The sequence below is a fragment of the Pan paniscus genome, chromosome 9 (assembly GCF_029289425.2).
Source record: "Pan paniscus chromosome 9, NHGRI_mPanPan1-v2.0_pri, whole genome shotgun sequence".
Classification (NCBI taxonomy): Eukaryota; Metazoa; Chordata; class Mammalia; order Primates; family Hominidae; genus Pan; species Pan paniscus.
Window position 1 is genome coordinate 43,717,213 of NC_073258.2, and position 17,825 is coordinate 43,735,037.

The window sequence follows — 17,825 nt, forward strand, 5'->3', positions numbered from 1 at the left end:
CTCTTATTTCCTTATCAAAAGCTAACTGCCTGTAATGAACTATTTATATCACAGGCTTATGGTAGGAATCAAATATGATGATGCATATAAAAGATTTATTATACCATTATAAATGTTACAAAATACCATTATAAATATTGCTATTAATATTATGACAAAAATAATATGCAAATTATTATTACTAACAGGACCATTTTCACACTGAAGTAAACTGTATGAATAAACCTAAAGTATAGCAAACTTATTTGGGAATCTGAGCAAAAATATTCCATAACTACCATAGTGGATAGCCAGGATAAGAACCAGAGTTAGAAATAACTAGGCCATCCCAGTGTATCAAGAATATCTAAAAATTGTTATCATGAAACTATTTTTTTGAATGTGATAATCATAAAAAGCCCAACATTGTAATAGTTCTTTCTTTTCTTTTTTTTTTTTTTTTTTACCAAGACTTAACTGAATCTTTTCTCTAGATTCTGTTCTGATTCGATGTACAAGAATCTGTCCACATGAGAATAGTTGAGGTCAACAGTATCAAAATATTACATCAGCTTGATCCAGGTTGACCTCACTGTGTATGTGTGTTTGTGTATTGTGTGGGTTATAATACAGTCTCAAGCGTAAATACTGATCCCAAACTGGAAGTCATTGCAAACCTTCTTTGGGAAGTTTTAACAAATATACCATTTTGTCAGAATGTATTTCAGTTGTACAATCATCCCTTGGTATCCATCGGGGAATCATTTTGGGACCTCCTGTGAATATCAAAATCTGAAAATGCTCAATTACTTAATATAAAATGATTCAGTATTTGCATATAGCCTACACAAATCCTCTAATATACAGTAAGTCCTCACTTTGACAGGTTCTTGGAAACTGACTTTAAGTTAAATGGCATATAAAACAAATTTCACCATAGGCCAATTGATGTAAACAAGAGTAAAGGTCTTATAGCATATTTCTAGTCACAAGATCATCACCAAACTTCTAAACAAAGACCCAAAACACTAGCAGTATTAAACACTGAAATAAATGATCACTAAACACACATTTAAGAAAGATCAGTCCAGCTCAGTGAGTCATACATGTAATCCTAGCACTCTGGGGGCTGAGGCAGGAGGATCGCTTGAGGCCAGGAATTTGTTACCAGCCTGGGCAACATAGTGAAACTCCGTCTCTACAAAAAAAAAAAAAAAAAATAGCTGAGCATGGTGGTACATGCCTGTAGTCCTAGCTACTCAAGAGGCTGAAGTGGGAGGACTGCTTGAACCCAGGAGGTCAAGGCTGCAATGAGCTGTGATCATGCCGCTGTACTCCAGCCTGGGCAACAGAGTAAGACCCTGTCTTAAAGGAAAAAAAGAAAGAAAGAGGAATAAAAAGTAGGATACTTGTTTACTCAATTTTGAGTGAATCAGTGAGTAACAGCAGTTGTAGTGGTGGTGGGTTAAACCAAGTAATCAATGCTTGCAGAGTGAAAATTGAAAAGATAGCCTTTTCCCACGAAACAGTTCAAAAACAACCACAAATATGGCAAGCTTGCTGATTTTGTGCCACATTTTTTTATTTTTGTACATTTGTGTGGTTATTATCTACTTTACAAATTTTTATTTGACAATAATTTGTATCCATTTATTCGTTTTTCAAACTGCTTATTTCAGTTCAGAGTCTTGGCTGGCCAGAGCCTGTCCTGGCAGCTTAGGGAGCAAAGAGAAAACCCACCCTAGACCAGACACTATTCCACTGCAGGGAGCACTCACACCCACACTCACACACCTTCCCCTAACACAGTACAACCATTCAGATATGGCAAGTATCCTAATATGCACATTTTGGAGCAGAAACTTGAGTACCCAGAGAAAACCCAGGCAGACTTGGGGAAAATGTACACTGTACACAGAAAGTGGGGCTAGCCAGGAAGCAATTATTATTTTTCTCATCAACATTATAATGAAATGATGCTGAAGTAAATTACATTACTCAAAGGCCTGCTGTGCTTTAAATAATTTCTAGATTACTTATAAGACCTAATACAATGTAAATGTTATGTAAATCATTATTATACTGTATTGTTTAGGGAATAATGACAAGAAAAGCCATGTGCAGACTCAACCATCGGAGACCTAACTACATTTTCAATCCAGGTTGGTTTTACTCGAGGTTTGTTGAATCCATGTATGTGGAACCCAGAGATAGAATGCAGACTGTTGTTAGATTACATCAACTGGAATCATTTCTCATTTCCCGTTACTCTAAAAGGGAGAGGCAGTTTCACAAAGTTTAATTTTTCCTATCCAATTTTATTGGATATCTACCATATCCATCAGATACTATGTAAAATGATGAAAATTCAGATATGGGTATGATGGAATTTCTGCTTTTAAGAAGCTTCAAATCAAGAAGGAAAATTTTGTATCAAATAATTATTGACAGGAAAATAGGTGATTACACTTTGAAATTGGTCAATGCTTTCCAGTTTTTATGAGCAACAATGTCAGATTATTTATATTCTCCCTCCTTGGGGGCAATTAATGTATGTCTCTAAATGAGTAAAAGTTTTCCTAGGAGTACATTAACAATTGAAAATTAAAATGGCTTAAGTGAGGTCTTTTTCTCTTGTGTCTACAAGAGTCAGAACAACATATGTGCATGTGTGTAGGTATATAATTTTATATATGTATATTTATTTATAGCTGGGAGTAAAAAAGAGGAGACATTTATTCATTCTCTTCTTCATCTCTATATGTTTCTTTTTCTGCCTCTCTTTCTTTATTTCACTATTTATAACTCACTCTTCTTATTTATTTATTTATTTATTTATTCCTCCATCAAATATTTACTGAGTGATAGTCTATGGGTAAACAGGATGTACTAGGTAGAAAAGATCTTGAACCTCCTAGAAAACTCTACTTAGAGTGTATTACAGGTGAATATGTTGACGGATAGCATAAACTCTAGTGTGAAACTTCAAGAGTTTGATTCCCATCTCTACCACTTAGCAACTATGTGAATTTGGGCAAGTTACTTATTCTCTTTATTCCCTAGTTTTCTCATCAAGAATATGACAATTATAATAGTATCTACTTAAAAGAACTGTGATGATGTTAAACTTCACCTGAGCCCTATGCCATTAGAAAGCTGCAGTGGTTAAGAAATCTTTCCATCCTTTCATGCTAATCTCAAAGGACCCTGCTCTCCATATTCTGAGATAAGACAGATCTCCATCCTTCCTTATAGCTCCAATAGGACTCCTGGATGACTTTCTTTTTTTAACTTAGTCTGATCATTTGTTGATCCTTGTAATGAGATTAATGATTTAGAGAGAGCATGTCTTTGTTGGGTGCAAAGAAGACAAAGAAGTTGGTTTGTTAGTCTGTGCTGTTTATTGATGTATCTATTTTGAGCTCAAATTATTAAGAATGTACACCCACTGAGTAGAGACCGGGTCTTTGAAATGGACCTGTGAATTGTGTATTTGTGTGTTTATGCTTGACTCATGGCTGCAATTATATAATTGAGACTATAAGCTATCTGTATCTGTCCATATGTTTATATGTCTATAATTCAAAAAAGTCTTTCACTTCAACTATGTGAATATACAATAAATTTCTTACCTCTGGATAGTACTAATTAATTAGTACTATTACTACTATTTGAAATTCCTTACATTAAAGAAGTTCTATCATGATTGGCTTAGGGATAAAGAAGCCTCTATACAATTGGCCAATCCTAATATTACCAGAAATTAAGAAAACAATCTCAAATAATTTCAAGGTGAAAAAAAGAGATATTCTTAGAGAAACTAATTCAAAAATATTTCAAGAATATTCACATAATTTAGGTAAAATGTCAGCAAATAAGACTAGTTTAATAATTTTGGTTTAATACAAACAATTATGTTTTCTCTAAATTGTCATTATTATCAGTATAATGCAAGTATACGGTATTCGTCCATTTTCATACTACTATAAAGAACTGTCCAAGACTGGGTAATTTATAAAGGAAAGAGGCTTAATTGACTCACAGTTCAGCATGAATGGTGAGGCCTCAGGAAACTTAGAATCATGGCCGAAGGCAAAGGGGAAGCAAGGCATCTTCTTCATAAGGCAGCAGGAAGGAGAAGTGCTGAGCAAAGAGAGAAGAGCTCCTTATAAAAACCATTAGATCTTGTGAGAACTCACTCACTATCAAGAGAACAGCATGAGGGAAACTGCCCCCATGATTCAGTTACCTCCACCTAGTCTCTCTCTCAACACATGGGAATTATGGGGATTATAATTTAAGATGAGATATTGGCCAGGAACACAAAGCCTAACCATATCATATCCTTTTTTTTTTTTTTTTTTTTTTTTTTGAGACGGAGTCTCGCTTTGTCGCCCAGGCTGGAGTGCAGTGGCGCGATCTCGGCTCACTGCAAGCTCCGCCTCCCGGGTTCATGCCATTCTCCTGCCTCAGCCTCCCGAGTAGCTGGGACTACAGGTGCCTGCCACCATGCCCGGCTAATTTGTTTTTGTATTTTTAGTAGAGATGGGGTTTCACCGTGTTAGCCAAGATGGTCTCGATCTCCTGAACTCGTGATCCGCCTGCTTCAGCCTCCCAAAGTGCTGGGATTACAGGCATGAGCCACCGCGCCTGGCCCATGTACATTTTTATTCTACTTCGGTATGTTATTTTTAAGCTTATAGGTTTACTGATCAAATAAGCTAGTATTATTTCTACTTAAGGTATAATATTACAAAAAATTACTTTGGGTTTAACAAAATTGAGTAATTATTCTAACAAACTGTATTTCAACAGTAATTATATTTTCTGGTAAGTAAGTTTGAAGAGAATTTCCAAGATCTTTAGATAATTTGAAACCTTCGACTGTTACTAAATTGAGATAATTAATGGGCGTTCATTAAGTATCCAGATAGAAGATTCATTAGGTATCTAGGTAGAATTTCAAAGATAGAAATACTAAAACATTAGTCATAAAGAATAATTGTAAGTTCATATTTTTTTGCCTCATATTAATATGGTGCCAAGAGGCTATACATATTTGTGTTAATAAATGTGTTCATTTTTGCCATTTTGAGAAATTATACTACAAGAAAGTATTTTTGTTAAAGAAAAAAGAGAGTATAGCTTTGTCTTAAAGTAAAATGACTGTTACAGAATGAGGAGGAGGGAAGTTTAAGAAAAAAAATTTTAATGTATAAACTTGTAAAAAGGTCAAGAAAAGGGAATTTGTATTCGTCAATGCATAAGATTTTCAAAAAAAGTTTGTGTTTTCTTTTTTTCTTTTTAATATACTGGTCTTTTTAAGAGGTTCTAAAAGTTTTTTTTTTTTTTCTGGGTAATCTGCCTGAAAAATGAAAACTGTTTCTTCTCAGAATAAGTTCTTATGTTTTAATCTTGATTTTATCATGTCCTTGACTTTTTAAGATAACCAATACTCTCACTTTTGAAATAACTAATATATTTAACAATTACATTACCACCTATATTTACTTTTAAAATATTACCTTGTCACTTTAAATAGAAGTCAAGTATTATTTCTCACTGAACTGTGATCCTACATTAATCAAATCTCCTGACAATTTTGATATTTCCCCTTTTCTTTCTTTTTTTCTTTACTTTTCTTTTCTTTTTTTTTTTTTTTTTTTTTTTTTTTTTTTTTTTTTTTTTTGCAGTTGCTAGATTTAATAGAGTGAAAACAGAGCTCCCATACAAAGGGAGGGGACCCAAAGTGGGTTGCCATTGCCGGCTCGAATGCCTGGGTTTATAACCCGATCATTGTCCCTCCCGCTGTGCTCAGGCATTAGATGATTGGCTATTTCTTTACCTCCTGTTTTTGCCTATTCCCTTTTCAGAACTAAATCTTAAATGATAGATTTTGCCCCTCAAACTGCCATTGAGACAAAGAAGATAGAGGGTGATATGATAGTATGTGGAGGACATTTTTTTTTGAGACGGAGTCTGGCTCTGTCGCCTGGGCTGGAGTGCAGTGGCACAATCTCAGCTCACTGTAAGCTCCGCCTCCTGGGTTCACAGCATTCTCCTGCCTCAGCCTCCCGAGTAGCTGGGACTACAGGTGCCCGCCACCACGCCAGGCTAATTTTTTTGTATTTTTAGTAGAGACGAGGTTTCACCGTGTTAGCCAGGATGGGCTCAATCTCCTGACCTCGTGACCCGCCCACCTCGGCCTCCCAAAGTGCTGAGATTACAGGCGTGAGCCACCAAACCCGGCCTGTGGAGGACATATTTTTAAGGACAGAGTTTAGGAGAGTCATTCAGCCTTGCTACCTGCACCCTACACTGTAACACATGGCAGCCTGCTTGGTTTTAACAACAGGTAAAAGAAACATTGCCTTGTGCTCTCAAGCAGTTCTCCACCCTAAATTATCAGATCCCATTAAATTATAGGTTTTACTCATGAAAAAGATGCTCTGTTGTATTTGAAAGATTTCAAATATTTCTTTCCATCTGCATGAACATGCCCCCTCTTTTTTTCCCCTTTGTGAACTTTTAAGGTGCTCATCCAGGAATAAGTGGGGTGCTAGAGTGATTTTTCTCTCCATAACTCTGCCCGACTCAGTCCCTATCTTTCTTCAGTCTCTATTTAATCTTTATTTTATTAGATCTTGCCCAATCACTCTACACAAAATGGCAATCCCTCCTTCTATGTGACTTTCCTCCCACCACACATATGTACCCAGTGCTTATCTCCTAATCCTTTCTTATTTCCCTGGTACTTACTGCCAGCTTACATGTTATGTATTTATTTGTTTTATGTTTATTCTGAAACTTTTCTCACTGGAACATAAGCTCTTTGAGAGGAGGGACATTTGTATATTTGAGTCCCTGCTATGTACCCAGCTTGTAGAACAGACACTGGCAAATTATAGGCACTTAGTAAATACTGGTTGAATCAATTAAAGATTAACTCTCCATTAGAGGATACTACACTTAGGACTATATGAGAATATATGAAACACACCTCTTGCCTTCAGAAAAGAAGTGGAACAACGAAACCATTAAAGTTCAGAATTTAGAGGGCTGAAATCTGGAGAGGTAAGGAAATGGGTCATAGATGTACCCGTGCATGGATGGAAGGACTTTGAGGATATGACAAAATAAGAGGGGAATGGTAGGAAATAATGTAGCAGATTTAAGAAATGATGTAATCATAGTGCAATAGAAAGTCTGGCTATTTATTTATTTATTGAATATTCACTGCATAATCACAACTGTGCTAAGCTTAGAAATGATGAAGTCTACCCTTGATTTCACAGACTAGTGGGAGAAACAGACAAGAAAATAGATGTTAACGCTTTAGCGATAAGTGCTATAATAGATTATAAAAATGCATAAATATTGCTATTATAACACCTTACAACTGAATTCCCTCTGGGGAAGAACTTGACCTAGGGGAGTTGTGTTGATACGCTGCTTAGGATAATGCATGATGCGTTTGAGTTGCATTCATATTGTTTTATGTATCAACAGTTAATTCCTTTTTACTGCTGAGTAGTATTCCATTGTGTGGATGTACCATAGTTTCCTTATCCACTAACCACTAGATTTGGGTTGCTTCTACTTTTTAACAATTATTAATAAAGCCACCATCAGCATCTGAATGTGATTTGTTATGTGAACATAAATTTGGATTTCTCTTGAGTAAATATTAATATGTTAACATAAGTTTATGTTTAACTATGTGAAATGCTGCCAAACTGTTTCCCATCTTCAGAGAATAAATTTCTGGTTTTTGGTTTTATTTCTCAGCCACCCTTATATGGTTTGGCTGTGTCTCCATCCAAATCTCATCTTGATTTGTAGCTCCCATAATTGCCACATGTTGTGGGAGGAACCCAGTAGGAGATAATTGAATCATGGAGGCGGTTCCCCCATACTGTTCTCGTGGTAGTGAATAAGTCTCATGAAATCTGACGTTTTATAAGGTGTTTTCCCTTTTGCTTGGCTCTCATTCTCTCTTGCCTGCCACGAGGTAAGACATGCCTTTTGCCTTCTGCCACGATTGTGAGGCCTCCCCAGTCACGTGGAACTGAGTCCATTAAACCTCTTTTTCTTTATAAATTTCACAGTCTCAAGTATGTCTTTATCAGCAGCATGAAAACGAACTAATACACACCCAGTTTGTGGCAATTTGTGATGGCAGTCTTAGGAAACTAATCCACCTAATAATGATATTAAGCACTTTTACATATGCTTGCAATCTGAGTATCTTCTTTGGTGAAATGTCTCTATAGTTCGGCTTTTTTGTGTTTTCAAATAACTTGGATTGCTTGTTATTATTGGATTTTAAAATTCTGTATCATTTCAGACACAAATTCTTTATCAGCTATATAATTTTAAAACCTTGTCTTCCTGTCTGTGACTTGTCTTTTTACTTTTTCAATGGTATTTTTCACCGATTATGTTTAAATTTGAATACAATTTAATTATCGTATTTTTTTCTTTTTTGAACAGTGATTTTGGTGACTTATCTAAGAATATGTTGGGCAATCTAAAAATCATAGAGACTTTCTCTTTTGTTTTCTTACAGAAGTTTTGTGGTTTTAGGCTTTACAGTGAAAGGTGTTATATGCGTTGAGTTAGTATTTTGAAAGGTCTGAAGTATGAGTTGAGGTTAATTTTTTTTCTTGCTTAGAGTCATCCAGTTTTTCTAGCATCATTTGTTGAAAAGATTATCTTTTTTCTTTGAATTATTTTAGCACCTTTGTCTAAAATCAATTGTGTATATATATATGGATATACTCCATTTTTCTACATATCAATCCTTCCACAAAAAACACAATTATGATTACTGTAGCTTTATATATAATAAGTTTGAAGTCACTTAAAGCGAGTCTTATAGCATTATTCCTCATTTTCAGAATGGTTTGACTATTCTATTTCCTTTGACATCTAAGTATATTTTATAATTAGCTTGTTGATTTCTATTTAAAAATCCTGCTAGAATTTTGTTCAAAATTGCATTAAATCTATAAATCAACAAAGGGAGAACTGACATCTTAGTAATGAACATAGTATATCTTTCTAATTATTTCAGTCTTAGCCCTTTCGTTAGTGCTTTGTCATTTTCAGTATAACTTCCTAACTGCGATTTTAAGCAAAATGATGTATAACAAAACTCATTTTTTTCTCATCAACATCATAATGAAACATTAAAGAAAACAATGTTATTTCAGAACCTGCTGTACATTGTTTTATTTAAAGTCACTTTCACCAAGAACCTATTGACAATGATAAGTGAGGACTTACTGTAAACAAGTTTTGCACTTAATTTTAAAGCTTTATACCTATTTCATGTTGTTTATACATTTTTAATGTTGTTTGGTGCTATGATAAAAAAACACTACTTTTAAATATTGATTTCTATTTATTTAATGCTAGTATATAGGAAGACAATTGATTTTGGTATAATTTTGTTCTACAATCACAAAAGCTTACTTACTAGTTCTAAGATAAGTTTTTAGGGTCTTTGAGATTTTCTACACAGATAATCATATCATCTACAAAAGAAGTATTTTTATTCCTTCATTTTTTTACCCATATGCCTTTGATTTATTTTCCTTGTTTTATTGCAATCACTAGTATTCCAGTATAATGTTGAATAGGAGTGACAGGAGCTGCCACCCTTGCCCTGTTCCTGATCTTTGTAGAATGAATTCAGTTCTCACTATGTGTATAGTTTTATAGATAACCTTTATCACATTAAAGATGTTATTTTCTTTTGCTAATTTTCTGATAATTATCATTTCTTATATATTTTTTAATATAATTTTTCTGCACTTAGTATTTACTCATCTATTGTCTTTTTGCTTATATTTTATTGTATTACTTTTTTTTCTTAGTGGTTGCACCAGAGACTACAATGTATACAGCTCCCCCTTTTACTCTATGTATGTAGAGGTAACATTTTACTACACCAATAAAATTTAGAAATCTTACTACAAGTATTTAGGTTCCTCCTTTATCTTATAGTTGCCATACATACACATACAAACTTGACTTCACTGGACGCTGCAATAATTTTTGCTTTCAATAGTCATATGTATTTTATAGAATTCAGGGGAGAAATTTGTCTTTTATATTACCCCAGATAGTCACTATTTTTCATGCTCTTTCTTCATTTCCAAACTTTGAAGTTTCTGTTTAGTGTAATTTCCCATCAGCCTGGAAAACTTCCTTCAGCATTTCTTTTAGAGCAGATTTGCTGGTGACAAATTCTCTGTTTCCTTTCATCTGTGAATGTTTCTATTTCATCTTCTTTCATGAAGGACATTTTCAATGTATATAGAAGGTTTTGTTGATAGCTTTTTTCTCTTAGCATTTTAAATTTGTTGTTTCACTGTCTTATGGCCTACATGGTTTCTGACAAGAAATAGAAAGTAATTTACATTTTGTCCCCCCTATGTAATATGTTAGTTTTCTCCATTTGCTTTCAAGATGTTTTCTTTATCTTTGGTTTTCATCAGTTACATTGATGTGTGTCTGGATGGTCTTTTAGTTTTTAATTTATTTGGGGATGGGGAGTTCAGGGTTGTTGAATCTGTAAGTGTATAATTTTTCAGATTTAAACATTTATTTTAGTCTATCTTTAAGTCCACTGACTTTTCCCTCTGTCATCTTCATTCTGCTATTGAGCTCTTTCAGTGAAAAATTTATTTCAGATATTTCATTTTTTCGTTCTAATTTTTTTTTTTTTTTTTTTTTCTTTGAGACAGAGTCTCACTCTGTTGCCAGGCTGGAGTGCAGTGACACGATCTCGGCTCACTGCAACCTCTACCTCTCAGGTTCAAGGGATTCTTCTGCCTCAGCCTCTTAAGTAGCTGGGATTAAAGGTACATGCCACCATATCCAGCTAATTTTTTGTATTTTTAGTAGAGACGGGGTTTCACCATGTTGGTCCGGCTCATCCTTAACTCCTGACCTCAGGTGGTCCACCTGCCTGGACCTCCCAAACTGCTGGGATTACAGGCATGAGCCACTGCTCCCGGCCCTACCTGGTTATTTTTTATAGTTTCTATTTCTTTGCTGAAAACTGTTATCTTTCCATTTATTTCAATTGTGTTTATCTTTATATTACAGAGTATAGCTATAGTAGCTGGTTAAAGTTTTGGTCTAATAATTTCTATTTCTCTGCTGAAAATGGTTATCTTTCCATTTATTTCAATTGTGTTTATCTTTATATTATAGAGTATAGCTATAGTAGCTGCCTTAAGTTTTTGTCTAATAATTTCAACATCTGGGTCATCTCACAGGTGTCATCTGTTAGTCTTTTCTCTAGATAACCTATAATTTTTTTTCTGGTTCTTTGTATATTGAATCACTGTTAATTGAAAATATGTTATGCTGCATGGATACTAGGTCCTGTTAAAATCCTCTGGAGCATGTAGATTTCTGTTGTTGTTTTGGCTGGCAATCAACACAGTTTGGTTCAAATTTTAACTTCTATATTCCTTCTCTATGTGATATTTCTAATGTCAGATTGGTTTCCAAAATCGTTTCTATGCTAGTCTGTGTCTGTCTTACACAAAAAGCTTAGTGTTAAGGCCAGGACTTTTGCAGGTCCATATACAGCCTTATCGGTTCCCATTATACAGATGTCTTCTCTCTGATATTTATCCTCATCCTTCAGGTTTTAGGGATTTCTTGGGGGGAGGGGGGTCTCTGTAGCCAAAAATAAGGGATTCTTTCCATTTTAATGCTCTTTCCACTACTGCCAAAATTCAACTGTGGCCTCTCAAGGGAAAATGAATAAATAAATAAAGCAATGGGGCCTCATGCCTTTTCAGGGCATGTCTTCAGTTTTTGACTCCCCTCCCTAGTCTGCCTGTTTTTGTTTAATGTTTAATAAGTTATTTTGTCTAGGATTATGGGCTGTAGTCACCAGGAGAGAATATCTATAGGGGCTTGCACTGTCTTAGCCAGAAAGTTTATATTCCATTTTTTAACATATTTGTTTTTATTTCTGTTTAGGGAATAACTAAGTCCACTTTGGAAAAAAGAATACTAAGTGCTCACGAAGGGACCTTGTGAATGATAATGTGCAAAGGTAAGTTGGCACTGCTGACAGGCCCACCTAAGATCCCTGGATTTCTAGTTAGTAGGTTACAGAAAGCTATAGAAGTATTTTCATTGAAATGCCTCAGTGTGGTGGCAGCCCTCAAAATGGTCTTGCTGCTGCCTTTTTTTTTTTCTTTTTTTAAAAACCATTCTGAAATAGAAGTGAAATAATTTCAAGCTTGCTTCCATATTCTTGTCCTGGCACCAATCTTATTTCCCCAGAAGGCGTTTCTATTACTGAAAGTGGCATTCAGGCACTGACGACCACACATTTCCTTATTATGCATTGCATAACACAAGAAAAAAGACCAATAAAATTACTGGTCCTACTTATTGTGAGCCAACAGCATTTGGGGCAGGGCTGACTTTATGCTACATGGATATATCTCTCAGGTAATATGGCCAGAGATTAATTGATGAAGCATTACGTAGTGATATCTATGTGTAACAATAAATGTAGTAAGTATTTGGATAAAATGCAAAGCCTTTACACTTTCTCTATTACTTAACTGACTTTTTAGAACAATCTATTGTTAATATAGGTGCTTCTGATAAATAACTGTAAAATCAGACATTTAATTGGCACCTATTCTAGATGCCTGCCTTAGGCTGTGGTTGCCAGAAATAGACTATGAGACAAAATTTGTATGAAGAAGGTTCACTGAGGAGTGCTCTTAATCAACACCCATGAGGAGTAATAGTAATAGGATTGGCCAGAGGAAGAAGCTGAACAGCAATGTGATTGCTACCAAAGTCCCAGCAATCCCTCAGGGAATTCTGGAGCTAAGATGACCTTTCAGAGATGTCCCAGATTGAGGCAAGGAGTGGGCTTTTGTACTCTCTTCCAAACTAGTGAGTGGAAGGAGATTGTCCAAAGGGACTAAGTGTAACCTGGAACAAGGGGGTTTTCTTTGGCAGAGGAATTCCCCAAGAGGAATTCAGCTGTGCACTTTTGAAGCCAACATTTCAGACATCTAGGGAAATAGGCATCTGTGTATTAGTCAGTTTTCTGTTTCTTATAGCAGGATACCTGAAACTGGGTAATTTATTTAAAAAAAAGTAATTTGTTTCTTATAGTTACGGATGCTGAAAAGCCAAAGGTCAAAAGGCTGCGTCTGTTAAGAGCCTTCTTGCTGGTGGAAACTTTGAAGAGTCCCAAGATGGCACAGGTAATCACATAGAGAGGAGGCTGAGTATGCTAGCTCAGGTCTCTCCTCCTATTTTAATAAAACCACCAACTCCACTCCAATGATAACCCATTAACCCATTAATTCATTAATGTATTAATCAATGAATGGAATAATCTATCCATGAAAGTAGAGCCTTCATGATCTAATCACATCTTAGTGGCCCCATGCTTGGTCAGTACTGCCACATTGGGGTTTAAATTTCAATATAAGTCAGGTACAGGGGCTCATGCCTGTAATCCCAGCACTTAGGGAGGCCAAGGTGGGTGGATCGCTTGAGTCCAGGAGTTTGAGACCAACCTGGGCGACATGGAAAAACCCTGTCTCTACAAAAAAATACAAAAATTAGCTGGGCATAGTTGTGTGTGCCTGTGGTCCCAGCTACTCGAGAGGCTGAGGTGGAAGGATCACTTGAGCCCGGGAGGTGGAGGTTACAATGAGGCAAGATCGCACCACTGCACTCCAACCTGGGCAACAGAGTGAGACCTGTCTCAAAAGCAAAACAATAAAAACAACAACAACAACAAAATTCAGCATGAGTTTTAAAGGGGACAAACATTCAAACCACAGCAATACCTTATCCTGAATAAGGATCTGAAGGGTATACCACAGCATTTATGATAGTGCCTTAAATCAACGTGTCTTCTCAGCTGTAAAAAGGAGATAATTATCCAAGTCAGCCTCATAAAGGGTAATTATTTTTTATTTGGGGATATGTATATATTTAGATATATATTATATATATACATATTATATATGTTGTATATATTCTAAACATATTATCTCACATAAAAATGAACTCTCAATAAGTGTGAGATATTTTTATTTTTTTCATATAGTAAGCCTATGTATGGATATTTATAATTGAGAAGTTTCTTTTTTTTTTTTTTTTTTTACTGGAAAGTGACGAAAGCATTTATTTATGAAAACTACTGAGTCATGGTTAATAACAGTAAAAGTCTATAATGTTTTCATCTGGGGCTGCACCCATCTTCACTCCAGCTCTACTGGTGCAGTAGTTCATCCGGGATAGGGTAGGAAAGGCCATGAAATCCAGTTGTTTTGATACCACTTCCAGAAGAGGCTTACTTGATTTGGAACATTGTCTATTATAGGAGTATCTTGGCATCAAGCAAATCCTAACTTTTTTTTTTTAATTATACTTTAAGTTTTAGGGTACATGTGCACATTGTGCAGGTTAGTTACATATGTATACATGTGCCATGCTGGTGCGCAGCTTTCATTTTAATGTCTTCTGGGAAACTGAGTTAAGGCAAATTTAATGCCTTGCCTATTAAGATCCAGGCAAGAAGACTGTCCGTATTTCTCCCTATGTCCTTGCTGTTATTCTTTCATACTGCAGTTCTTTATATCAAATGCTGTGGGATTTCAACTTAAATCAAATCACCCAGACCTTCAAATGTTGTTTCTTTATTTATATTTGTTTGTGTGCTTAATTATTATTTGTTTGTTTCCCCTACAAGTTGGCTTTTTGCCTCCATCAAGATCGGTTTGTATATTTCCTATTTTCTAGGAGGGTGAAAAGAAAAGAGACTGCATGTTCTGACATGTCCTGTTAAATTAAAAAGAGAGTGAGCTTAAAATAGAAGTAATTTTAACACATGCAGATATCCACGTGGTGAAGAGACAATTCTATTGTATTTTTCAAACATTAAAAACAGAAAGAGAGGAAGAGAGAGAGACAGAGACAGAGAGAGAGAGGGAAAGGAAAATAAAATTAGTCCATATTGGAATGAGCACAACTGGGGCCTTGGCAAAGCTAACACAGACATCCCTGCCAGTGTACGACAGAGCACAAAGGGTCTGTTTTTGCTGATCATCACGAATCACTGAGACCTCTAAATATGTTCTTTGAAATAAGAATGAGTAATACTGCAATTTTTCTTTCACAAGTGAGTCAATACAATCTGACACATACCATTAAGTTGAAATTTTGGAGGTATTTTTATTTCTATTAGATGAAAGTTGGCATGTATATTTTTTTGTTTCATCATTTTTGGGTTAGATGATGATTTGGCCTGTTTTTGTGTGTTTGTATATGTGGGTTTCTGTATATGTCTGTGTGTATATTTCTGTGTGATTCTAGGGGAAAGTCGAACAGAAAAATTTACAGCTGCTTGTACCATTTCATCTGACAGAGGAGACTGGGGTTTCTTCTATCTATTTCCCAACTCATTTTCAACAGGCCTCTACTACCACGATTGTCACAGCAACAATATTTTCTGTATAGCAAAAAGATTTCCCAGTTCACCCATTTCAAGAAAGTGATTTCTAGGCTAACAAAAAATGAGTACAATCTCTTGGCTAGCTGCAACAGAATCATGGAGAAGTAAAATTTAACAATAAGCATAATCTAGAAAAGACACTTTTACCTAGACTCGACTTCACTGATACACAAAATCTGTTCTACCTTGCTTTATCACTCCTTTCACCTAAGGAACAGTGAATATGTGGACATCCATTGTTTCTGCATGTTCCAAATAGATCCTCTTTCTTCTGAAACAACACTCTGCTATCCCTTTGGTGAGCCACCCCTCCCTCATCTCAGTTCTTCAGCTACTAACTTTAACCATAGTTCTAGTGGGGACACAGAATCAGGCTTAGCAAAAAAAGTATATTCTTTTACTTCAAAGCCTAAGTCATCCAATGATAACCTCGGGCCTTTTGCTAGAATTTTGGGGAACATGAAGCCCTCTTTCTACCTGGTGAGCAGCATTTATGGGATAGTTGCCAGTTGCTGATAGTAATCTTACTGTCTTAGTAACAAAAGAGCCTGCCTGGGATTGGAATTGGGATAGAGGGAAGCAGAGATGAAGACAGACCAAATCTTATGACATTGCTTGGGTACCTGGACTCATTCAACCACACCTAAAGAAAATTCTGTCCCCATACATTTTGGTTTTGTGAGCTAATCGACTTCATTTAAGGCAAAGTAAAGGTTTTTTGTTTTGTTTTAATGCAAAATAGAAAAGTTCCTGATAAAATCAGGTTATATTTGTATATTTGATCCATATATTCATTACTCATCCAAAAATACTTAGAGTTTGAGGGAATTTTACTTTCATAGTACTTCTGGGCATTCTCTGTTCTCTCACTAACTCCCCCATAGGTGAAGATGAGCAGCTTAATCTGACTGGTGATTTTGAAAGGAGAACAGGGCTGTGTATTCTCTCTCTCTCTTTTTTTTCTTTAATGACTGTTTCATAATTTATTTAATTAACTTTGAATTGTGAGACATTAATGGTAAACAATTTTCTTACAACTAGAGATAATATTAGGATGACAACCTTGTGCATTAATCTTTGTGCATCAAACCCAATTTCCCTAGTATATCTAGGAGAATTCTTCTAGGTATTCTAGAAGAATTGGTGGGTCAAAGGGTGAAAGTACTTTTAAGCCTACTTTCCAGCTTTATTAAGGTATAGCCGGAAAATACAAATAGAATTTATTAAAGTCATACAACAATGGGATGTTTTGATATAAGTATATGTGGTGAAATGATTACACAATCAAGCCAACTAACACATCCATCATCTCACTTAGTTGCTATTGTTTTGTGTGTGTGAGAACACTTGAGATCTACTGTTTTAGCAAATGGAAAATGCACAATATATTATTACTAACTATAGTTTCCATTCTGAACATTAGGTCTCCAGAACTTATTTATCTTGTAACTGCAACTTTGAATCCTTTGACTAACATCTTCCCTAGTTCCCCACCCACAACCCCTGGTAAACACTATTCCACTAACTATTACTATGAGTTCAACTATTTTATATAAATGAGATCATGCTATATTTGTCTTTCTGTGTCTAGTTTATTTTACTTAACATGATGCCCTTCAGTTTCTTCCACGTTGTCACAACTGGCAGGATTTCCTTCTTTTTTAAAGATTTAATAATATTCATATATATATTATATATGAATGATATATAATATATAATATTATGAATGATAATAATATTCATATATATCACATATATATCATATATATTTTATATATATATATATCTAACACACACACACACACCCCTCATTGCCTTTATTCACTCACCTGTCGACAGACACTTGGGTTGTTTCCATATCTTGGCTACTGTGAATAGCTCTCCTTCTCTCAGAGAGTCAATAATCTTTCTCTGGGCCATACGGAAAGCTTATCACGAAAGTCCTTCTTCTCCCATGGTGAAGCTGCAATTTTTCAGTGTTGTTTTTGACTGAAAGACAGCATAAGGCTGTCTATTCTGAGATTTAGGGACACCCACTTGCCTAACCATATAAACTTCATACTCTAATATACACATTATCAGGGCGAAGGTCGCATTTTGCATTACACCTATCTGGCTTTACGTATAATTCTAAGTGAACTCAGAACCCAAGCAGGCACGGGAAGTGTTATCTATTGCTCCCCCCAAAAAATTCCTACCAAATTCCAACAAGATGATATGTATAGAAAACACTTAGATGAGCAAAGCCATTGCATTATTCAGGAATACCAAAGAACCTACTCCATTTGGAATACAATATACAAGTGGGCATGTGGAG

At 35.4% G+C, this 17,825-nt stretch overlaps 1 long non-coding RNA gene across 2 annotated transcripts in view; it reads left to right on the top strand.

Moving 5' to 3' along the window:
- Positions 1-17,825, top strand: part of LOC117974897 (uncharacterized) — a 51,961-nt gene that overhangs the window by 15,065 nt on the left and 19,071 nt on the right. Inside the window, exons 4-6 of one of the 2 annotated variants that reach the window (XR_004665068.3) lie at positions 2,075-2,141; positions 11,989-12,064; positions 13,153-13,244. This is a non-coding gene — a long non-coding RNA (uncharacterized LOC117974897). The remainder of the gene's footprint in view (positions 1-2,074; positions 2,142-11,988; positions 12,065-13,152; positions 13,245-17,825) is intronic. The other variant, XR_008620174.2, reaches the window with a different exon arrangement.